The sequence below is a fragment of the Ixodes scapularis genome, unplaced genomic scaffold (genome assembly GCF_016920785.2).
Source record: "Ixodes scapularis isolate PalLabHiFi unplaced genomic scaffold, ASM1692078v2 PGA_scaffold2__306_contigs__length_199485367, whole genome shotgun sequence".
Classification (NCBI taxonomy): domain Eukaryota; kingdom Metazoa; phylum Arthropoda; class Arachnida; order Ixodida; family Ixodidae; genus Ixodes; species Ixodes scapularis.
Window position 1 is genome coordinate 46,602,196 of NW_024609857.1, and position 9,754 is coordinate 46,611,949.

Genomic DNA, 9,754 nt, shown 5'->3' on the forward strand with positions numbered 1-9,754 from the left:
AAAGTGCTGCCATCAATGTTTTTAAACAGAAAATGCTACTTGACGAGCTGTGCTCGTCAACAGCCATTTAGGAAGTAGCAAAGTACCCATGACGTGGTGAGCTCGTCATAAGCAAAAAAGTGGCAATCGCTCGTGACGAGCTGAGGTCGTCATAAACCCTTAAAGGGTTAAGGGGGAATGCCCCTGGTCCGCACATAACGCCGCCTTGTCTCATACTTGATCTAAAGTCTATGCTGAGCTGACTACCAATGACAAAGGGTGGCCAGTAAGGCACAACTCATCAAGTTGTCAAGCGTGGTTCTATGCCGTGGAACGGCCCGGTGATTCCGACTTGGGACATGAACCGTCAATAGGTCCGATCAAGGAGACATCTTGTCGAGGTGGCGGTTCAGGCAAAATCCCTCGCGCTCCCCGAGCGCTGCCCCTTTTATTATTCCTTCAACAATGTAAATGCGGTACAACCAATCATGACATCCTGGCTGTCGTGATGCAGACGGCACGTGGCAAAGACCGAAGCGTGCCGACAGCACTTGGCAAAGAGCGATGCGCTCATCTGTCAGCGTTGCATTCCAAGACAACCATTGCCCATAGCTGCCCTAAATAGAGCTAGCTTACACACTACATATGTGTTGTGGGGGGTGTTCATTATGCGAGTAAATACGGTATAATGCTGTTGGCATCCTTATGCATAGTTTTCCCAAATACGGGTTTCAAGTTTTCTATGTAGGCTCTGGGTGGACTGGACAGACACATTACAATCATACAATTTTCGTCCCTTTTTGCCTGTGTGCATTGGCTGTGGGACATTAATTGTTATGGCACTAAGCTGCTCCTGATTGTGCTGGTTGACGTCTTGGGTCATGAGGACTTTGAAAACCAGGGTGGCGGCACTCACCGCCGTTCCCTGTGTTGTTGTAGGCTTGTAAGTGTTATACCCTGTCAACCTCGGTGTGCCCATGTTCTCCTGTAAGCGTGTTATGTCTGGTTTTTGTTTTATTGTCCCCAGGGAATCTGTCAGGACACATCTCTTGCTTTCAAAACCCCTTCAATTCCATTGCCAGATCAGGATGTCTTGATGAAGGTGGGTGGTGGGTGCACACGGAGTGGTGTGGTTAGAGATTGTCTGCAGTGTTGCTGGCGTTGTTGCCATCAACACTTTACGGGTGCGTTCATTGGGATACATGGTAGACTGTTGTAAAGCTTTCGTGTGTAGCGTTAGTCCCAAGCCTGGCTAGTCGGGTCTGCATGACTTCCAGCATTTGCTGCAGTCTGCCCAAAGTTTTCTCCAGAGTAAGGATCAATTGCTTGAGCTTGTTGAGGCGCTTGGTTCTATCACTTGCTTTCATTATCAGTTTTGGAATTACATGAAGCGAAGCAAACACATTGTTTTTCCTTTTACACTTTCTTTACTCACTTCCTTTGCTAAAGATAAAGTCTGCAATCTTGCCTACTGCACAAGACTGTGCTTGCAGTGCAGTGGTCTGCGCTTGCAGTGCAGTCGTCTGCGCCTCCATGGCCTGCAAAGAGATGTACAATGCAAATAGGCAATCGAACTATGTGAAACAAATGTATTCTGCCAATTTGCCCTAGTCATGCAACATTTTGTAAGTTTATAGCTATATGTCTTTTAATAACATTTGCTGCGTCCTTTGTACAAAGAGGCATTACTGTACAATGTGGGTAGCAACTGGGGGAAAGAAGACGAGTCAAAGTGGAAGGAGATACACACCCTTCGACCAGAGTGCTAAGCCTGAATTTCACCCAGTAGACCATCTGCTCCAGCTATTTTCCGAAGGTACATTTAAAATGAAACTCTAATGGAATTCCGAAACTCGTTACAGTATGCTGGTTCTGACCATACAACACAAGGTCTTGTACGAGAAAATTGCCATGACCTATGGCTGGGAAGAATGTAGCAAAGTGTAGGTAGGGTTTTAGAGTGTCTCACTTCAATGCAAGAATAATCCTGCATTTGATAAGAGATTGACGAAAACAAGTGTTTTCCGAACTCCTCGACCATCAGAATCATATCTCTACTGACTCGAGGGACACGCCAGTTTAGTTCAGCACCACTGGTGGCCAAGGCGTTTGTATCAGCATAATCCAACAGATGCAAGGTATTGATTTATGGAAATAAAATAGCAGTTTTCCAATTTATTTTAACTATAATAGTCATAAATGCTCTAGAAATGGGAACCACAGTGGCAGAAGTCACATAGGTGCTAGGTGTTCGGTACAGCTCGCTGGTACGGCCCAATTGTAGTGAAGAGCATATTTGTTGTTAATTATTGCATTTGGACATGTTCTCTTCCTTTCTTTCGTCGCACCACTAAATCCAGTAAAATACCCAGACGTGTATTTACTGGGTAGATTATACTGTCGTAAGCGCTCTGTAGATGCCTTCAGGCCGCTGTACATGGGTGCCGCCCTAACCGACCTTCAGTTTTCGTCTGCTCTTATTCCGTTCTCTTCACTTCATCATTACCATAGCAGGACAGGTAATTGCCACTTTAGATGCTACTGCGTCCCTTCTCCTCAGCATAGGCCTCTGTGGAAGCTTGTCAACGCCCGCTTCAGTGGCTCGGCATCTCGGAAAGACAAAAGAAGGTCGGCAAGGGCGGCCAAGTGCCCTCCACTGGCACGGAAGGAAGCAAATGCAACACTGTGACCTTAAGCATTGATAAGGGTAACAAAGTTTGCTACCTAGCCTTAAGAGGCCACAACACGTGACAATGATGTGACAATAAACAATGATCAGAATACCTGCATTGGCCAAGCGGTTGACAGCCGCTGCAGTCTCCTGCTGCGCTGCCAGCACCTGTCTTTGGGCAGCGAGGATGTCCACCACTGTGGGTTCATCCCTGTTGCGTCGCCTTGGGGAGTCACTCCGTGGCTGCGTCCTGGGGAGGAGGGGGGGATCCAGGTGATCTGTGCACAAGAAGAAGACTCACCAATTTGCTCGAAACAAGCACGCTATTCTCCTAAAGTGGTGCTCTCCACCCGAGGTCATGCAAACTTGCTTTCAAGTGACACTGGGGTGCCTGACAGATTCTCAGGACAAGTGCTAGCACAGGGCTATCTGAGAAAAGTTAAGCAGCAGGAATCCTTTTTAAGAAAGTTCGTTTTCACAGCAAATGACTTTCTTAAAAAGGAATCATTTTTAAGAAAGTTTGTTTTGACAGCAAATGAGTTGTTTTGTAAGACGAAGTTCAATATGCAGACTACAAAGGCACCCTTTGCCATGTACAATTCTGTACCTCAGACCAATGTTAACAGTTTGTTGCTACCATTAAAAGAACAGTAGTGGATGAGTAACATGAGGAGCTATTGGTGATTCACACTGACAGTGCAACATTGCATCCCGATGGTTTGTTAATGGGGGGACACTGCACTTCTCGCCCACAATCGATCATGCACGAGTGGTGCTTCTAGGGTTGAACTGTTTTGCTTGCAAATACGAGCTATTTATACATCGCTTGCATGTGATTTCATGTCCACATAGCCGGTGGGACTTGCAAGCATTTCCAGGGGTGCAGTGACATGTCGGCTGTCTCAATCGCTCAACATTTGGCACCTGTTTGGTCACAGAGGTTGCTCACATGCAATATACTCATAGATTTATCTCGTCGCAATACGTACAACAAGAGAAATCATCAGGGGGCCATTATGGGGGAAGGGCAGCACTGTTGTGGAAAGGGTCCTGCAGCTCTTCAGTCTCAATGGGTCCATGAGAGAGTGCAATCTTTACCCTAATTTGAGGCACATGGATATTAGACACTTCTAGCAGAAAAATACAATAAGAATGCAAAACTACATGCTGTCATTTCTGTCGAGTTTGGCTACAGGCAAGATTTGCAGGAATGCTGTTCTGAATAGAACCCAATGCTGGCATCAACCTTTTTTACGAAGTCAACACTTTTGTTCAACTTGCTCAATCTCAATTCCAATTTTCAAATGGACACTTTTGTCTCCTTTTTATTCTGGGAGCACCAGGTAGCTATAAGATTGTGTGCAAAGTGTTTGTTTCGTATATGCCGGTCTTGGTTTGGTGGGGCATGCAGTCTCACCACGGAGCAATACTTGACCTTGTCAATTGGATTTTTTAAAATTTTCTTTACATAGAGTTCAAATAAATGCTGTGTGCATTACCCATGTGTCATGCGGTGACCTCTGTGACACTTAATGTTAGAAGTGATTGCCAGTTTTTCTGTTTTTTCTTATAATTAAAAGAAAGCCGTCAATACTACTAGCATGTTAATCCGAGTTGGCCCCACCGTCCGTCCGCGCCGCCTCCACCACCAGCTGGCCGTCATGTTTACATGTGGAACACACGTGGGCATTCCACAGGTTTTTCCATTCTATTCGTTCTTTCCACACGGGACGTTCTACATTGAGGCGTACCCGTGATCTTGTCCCAGAGGGCCGTCCTCTTCGCGGCGGTCAGCGTGGACTCTGTCGCTGGCTGGAGCAACACTCGATTTGCAAACTTGAAATCAATCCTCATGTCGAGCTGTTGGTCCGAGTTGGCCCCACCGCCCGTCCGCGTTGCCTCCACCGCCAGCAGGCTGTCGTGTTTATGTGCGGTACACACATGGGCATTCCACAGGTTTTTCCATTCTACCCGTTCTTTCCACACGGGACGTTCTACATTGAGGCGTACCCGTGATCTTGTCCCAGAGGGCCGTCCTCTTCGCGGCGGTCAGCGTGGACTCTGTCGCTGGCTGGAGCAACACTCGATTTGCAAACATGAAATCAATCAGCACGAGATGGCTGTCCAAGTTGTCTGCGCCGCCTCCACCGCCAGCAGGCTGTCCTGTTCACACGTGGGCATTCCACAGGTTTTTCCATTCTACCCGTTCCTTCCACGTGGGACCTTCTACGTTGAGGCGTACCCGTGATCACGTCCCAGAGGGCCGTCCTTTTCGCGGTGGTCAGCGTGGACTCTGTCGCTGGCTGGAGCAACACTCGATTTGCAAACTTGAAATCAATCCTCATGTAGAGCTGTTGGTCCGAGTTGGCCCCACCGCCCGTCCACGTTGCCTCCACCGCCAGCAGGCTGTCGTGTTTATGTGCGGTACACACATGGGCATTCCACAGGTTTTTCCATTCTACCCGTTCTTTCCACACGGGACGTTCTACATTGAGGCGTACCCGTGATCTTGTCCCAGAGGGCCGTCCTCTCCGCGGTGGTCAGCGTGGACTCTGTCGCTGGCTGGAGCAACACTCGATTGGCAAACTTGAAATCAATCCTCATGTCGAGCTGTTGGTCCGAGTTGGCCCCACCGCCCGTCCGCGTTGCCTCCACCGCCAGCAGGCTGTCGTGTTTATGTGCGGTACACACATGGGCATTCCACAGGTTTTTCCATTCTACCCGTTCTTTCCACGTGGGACCTTCTACGTTGAGGCGCACCCGTGATCACGTCCCAGAGGGCCGTCCTCTCCGCGGTGGTCAGCGTGGACTCTGTTGCTGGCTGGAGCAACACTCGATTTGCAAACTTGAAATCAATCCTCATGTCAAGCTGTTGGTCCGAGTTGGCCCCACCGCCCGTCCGCGTTGCCTCCACCGCCAGCAGGCTGTCGTGTTTATGTGCGGTACACACATGGGCATTCCACAGGTTTTTCCATTCTACCCGTTCTTTCCACGTGGGACCTTCTACGTTGAGGCGTACCCGTGATCACGTCCCAGAGGGCCGTCCTCTCCGCGGTGGTCAGCGTGGACTCTGTTGCTGGCTGGAGCAACACTCGATTTGCAAACTTGAAATCAATCCTCATGTCGAGCTGTTGGTCCGAGTTGGCCCCACCGCCCGTCCGCGTTGCCTCCACCGCCAGCAGGCTGTCGTGTTTATGTGCGGTACACACATGGGCATTCCACAGGTTTTTCCATTCTACCCGTTCTTTCCACACGGGACGTTCTACATTGAGGCATACCCGTGATCTTGTCCCAGAGGGCCGTCCTCTCCGCGGTGGTCAGCGTGGACTCTGTCGCTGGCTGGAACAACACTCGATTTGCAAACATGAAATCAATCAGCACGAGATGGCTGTCCAAGTTGTCTGCGCCGCCTCCACCGCCAGCAGGCTGTCCTGTTCACACGTGGGCATTCCACAGGTTTTTCCATTCTACCCGTTCTTTCCACACGGGACGTTCTACATTGAGGCGTACCCGTGACCTTGTCCCAGAGGGCCGTCCTCTTCGCGGCGGTCAGCGTGGAGTCTGTCGCTGGCTGGAGCAACACTCGATTTGCAAACTTGAAATCAATCCTCATGTCGAGCTGTTGGTCCGAGTTGGCCCCACCGCCCGTCCGCGTTGCCTCCACCGCCAGCAGGCTGTCGTGTTTATGTGCGGTACACACATGGGCATTCCACAGGTTTTTCCATTCTACCCGTTCTTTCCACGTGGGACCTTCTACGTTGAGGCGTACCCGTGATCACGTCCCAGAGGGCCGTCCTCTCCGCGGTGGTCAGCGTGGACTCTGTTGCTGGCTGGAGCAACACTCGATTTGCAAACTTGAAATCAATCCTCATGTCGAGCTGTTGGTCCGAGTTGGCCCCACCGCCCGTCCGCGTTGCCTCCACCGCCAGCAGGCTGTCGTGTTTATGTGCGGTACACACATGGGCATTCCACAGGTTTTTCCATTCTACCCGTTCTTTCCACACGGGACGTTCTACATTGAGGCATACCCGTGATCTTGTCCCAGAGGGCCGTCCTCTCCGCGGTGGTCAGCGTGGACTCTGTCGCTGGCTGGAGCAACACTCGATTTGCAAACATGAAATCAATCAGCACGAGATGGCTGTCCAAGTTGTCTGCGCCGCCTCCACCGCCAGCAGGCTGTCCTGTTCACACGTGGGCATTCCACAGGTTTTTCCATTCTACCCGTTCTTTCCACACGGGACGTTCTACATTGAGGCGTACCCGTGACCTTGTCCCAGAGGGCCGTCCTCTTCGCGGCGGTCAGCGTGGAGTCTGTCGCTGGCTGGAGCAACACTCGATTTGCAAACTTGAAATCAATCCTCATGTCGAGCTGTTGGTCCGAGTTGGCCCCACCGCCCGTCCGCGTTGCCTCCACCGCCAGCAGGCTGTCGTGTTTATGTGCGGTACACACATGGGCATTCCACAGGTTTTTCCATTCTACCCGTTCTTTCCACACGGGACGTTCTACATTGAGGCGTACCCGTGATTTTGTCCCAGAGGGCCGTCCTTTCCGCGGTGGTCAGCGTGGACTCTGTCGCTGCCTGGAGTAACACTCGATTTGCAAACATGAAATCAATCCTCATGTCGAGCTGTCGGTCCGAGTTGGCCCCACTGCCCATTTGCGCCGCCTCCACCACCAGCAGGCCATTGTGTTTATGTGCGGAACACACGTGGACATTCCACAGGTTTTTCCATTCTACCTGTTCTTTCCACGCGGGACCTTCTACGTTGAGGCGGCCCGTGATCACGTCCCAGAGGGCCGTCCTCTCCGCGGTAGTCAGCAAGGACACTGTTGCTGCCTGGACCAACACTTGATTGGCAAACATGAAATGAATTAGCACGTCGGGCTGTCGGTCCGAGCAGCGAGCCCCTTGTTTTTTCTGCTTTGCCGCCGGAGTTGAGGCGCAGCCGCTGTTGTCTGCTGTCGTCGTCAGACAAAAACAACGGAGCAGGAACAGTGTGAACCTCGAATGCCGTTCCAGAGTTACAAATAAATGCAAACTATGTATGATAAAATAATGTGTCATTTATGTATTTTGAACACAGATATCTCTAAATTTAATATGTTTATTTGTTCTGCTTTTTTCCTGAAAAAATAGCACCGCAGTCAGTGCTGTGCGGACTCCCCGGAATTCCTTCTGGGCGTGGCTTTGATCCTCAAAATCTCTAAAGTTCTGAGTTAACAAGTGCCGTGATTTGTGACATCACAGTGAAGAATGCTTCCAATGAAGTTGGGTGCTTGTGAAGTTTTGGCTCCTCCATGGCCACGTCACAATGAACTTGGTTTATAGGTTTGACCAGCATAAACATATTTTAAACAGGACGAAAAAAAAAAAAGCTTGATAAGGGTTGATGTAACAACTCCACCTTCCAGTAAAAAGTTCTGATAACGACTGCTGCTAGTATATGACAGACTTCAATATTTTGACAATATTTTTTTCAAACTCGATATTATCTTGTTAATTTGCGGCAATATTTATATGAACGGCTTTATGAGCCTATATTTTTGTGTCAGCTTTCTTCTTTAGTCCATCTTTGGATAGCTTTTATTCGTGTGATGGCACAGTGAACAGAGTAAATTAAAACTAAATTAGCTGGAACAGAGTGTGGAAGCTTGGGATTAAGCTTAATGAGTTCCACTAGATTATTATTTGCCTTTCCCAACTTTTTTGTTATTGTCACATTCGTCAAACCCTCATCAGGATTTGTGACATTCTCAGATCGCGGCCTTGAGGTCGTTTTCTCAGACCTTTTGCATAAAAAGTTTCTAGTGGTAGTCGATGAACATACATTGTTTACCGCCGTCTTCAATATGACAAGGGACAAGATCTGTCTTGTTCAGGAGCCTGTCAGGACTCGGAAGCAAGTCTTTCCGAGGTTGGGAGTGTACAAGCAGCCAGAGTCACGCGGACCAGCGGAGAACTTCAAAGAGCCGTGTCTATGTGGCTGTCGGCAGCTGCCGGGCGCCGACATGCTTTCCGTGGATATTGCTTGCTATTGCTGAGCCGCAAGTGCCAATAACATTCTACGCTACTGTGTGTACATGCCTTCCACAAACGTCTTCTGCAATGTTCTGCATCTGCATTTTTGCAACTGACAGCACCACACTCAAACTCAAATGTGTGAACCAGGCTTCACTCTCAACAGAGACAAAAATCAGAATGCAGGACTCTAACTGAGCTGATGAAGCAAGCCCTTGCCCGCAGACCGAACACTGCTGCTCAGTGCCGTCTTTATGCAGAAAAGATCCACCGCCATTATTAGATCCGAATGGGACCTCTGGTTTTATACAGGCTACAATGATACTGCAAAGGGCAGATTCTTCAAACTTTGCAATCTTGACATCCTGTTTCTGCATATGCATGTGTTCTCCACATCTTAGATATGAACAGAGCATGAGATATATCCTCGTTTAAAGAAAAAAGACAATCGCAAGGAAGTGCTTGTCCTTGTCCACTTCCTTGCATAATGAACCAACTAGCTTAACAACAAGTATTGATATATCCTCACCTATGTACCTGACTTTTATCTTCATCTGGTTCCATCGTGTGCGTGTTTGCGCAGTGTCCATTTGTATGCAGACACAGGTATTTCGTGGAGTCGGCTCAACCTTTGGTTCAGAGACATCCATGGAAGACTGCTTCCTGTCTGGAACAAGGTCTCCATTTCCGACTGGGCTGGGGTTTGGATTTGGGTCCGGGACCGAATTGGCAGCACCCGTTGCTGCTTGTTCGGTGATGGCTTTGTCGACAGCTTGCGTTTGTAAACAATGTCGCACATCGCATCATTCGTCTCCTATTCTCACGCAACTTCAACAAGCAAAACCCAAAGTCAGCCAATATATTACTCAAACTTGTCAAAAGTACTTGTGAACTAGGAAGTCAAGTAAATCTACCAGTAATGAGAGCAGAGAGAGCGCTCGCGTGCATGTGGATCAGGTCCCTGTGGTCTCAACAGCAAGCAAAACGGCATGATTCGGAGCTATTGTGTGTTATTGAAAACACGTGACTTTTTAACTAAAAGAACCAAATACTTCTAGAAACCAATATTTGACTTTCGTCCTTG

General features: G+C 48.9%; 1 pseudogene; it reads left to right on the plus strand.

The window, feature by feature from the left end:
* The first annotated feature begins 1,842 nt into the window (after positions 1-1,842).
* Positions 1,843-9,754, plus strand: part of LOC120849244 — a 10,141-nt pseudogene continuing 2,229 nt past the window's right edge.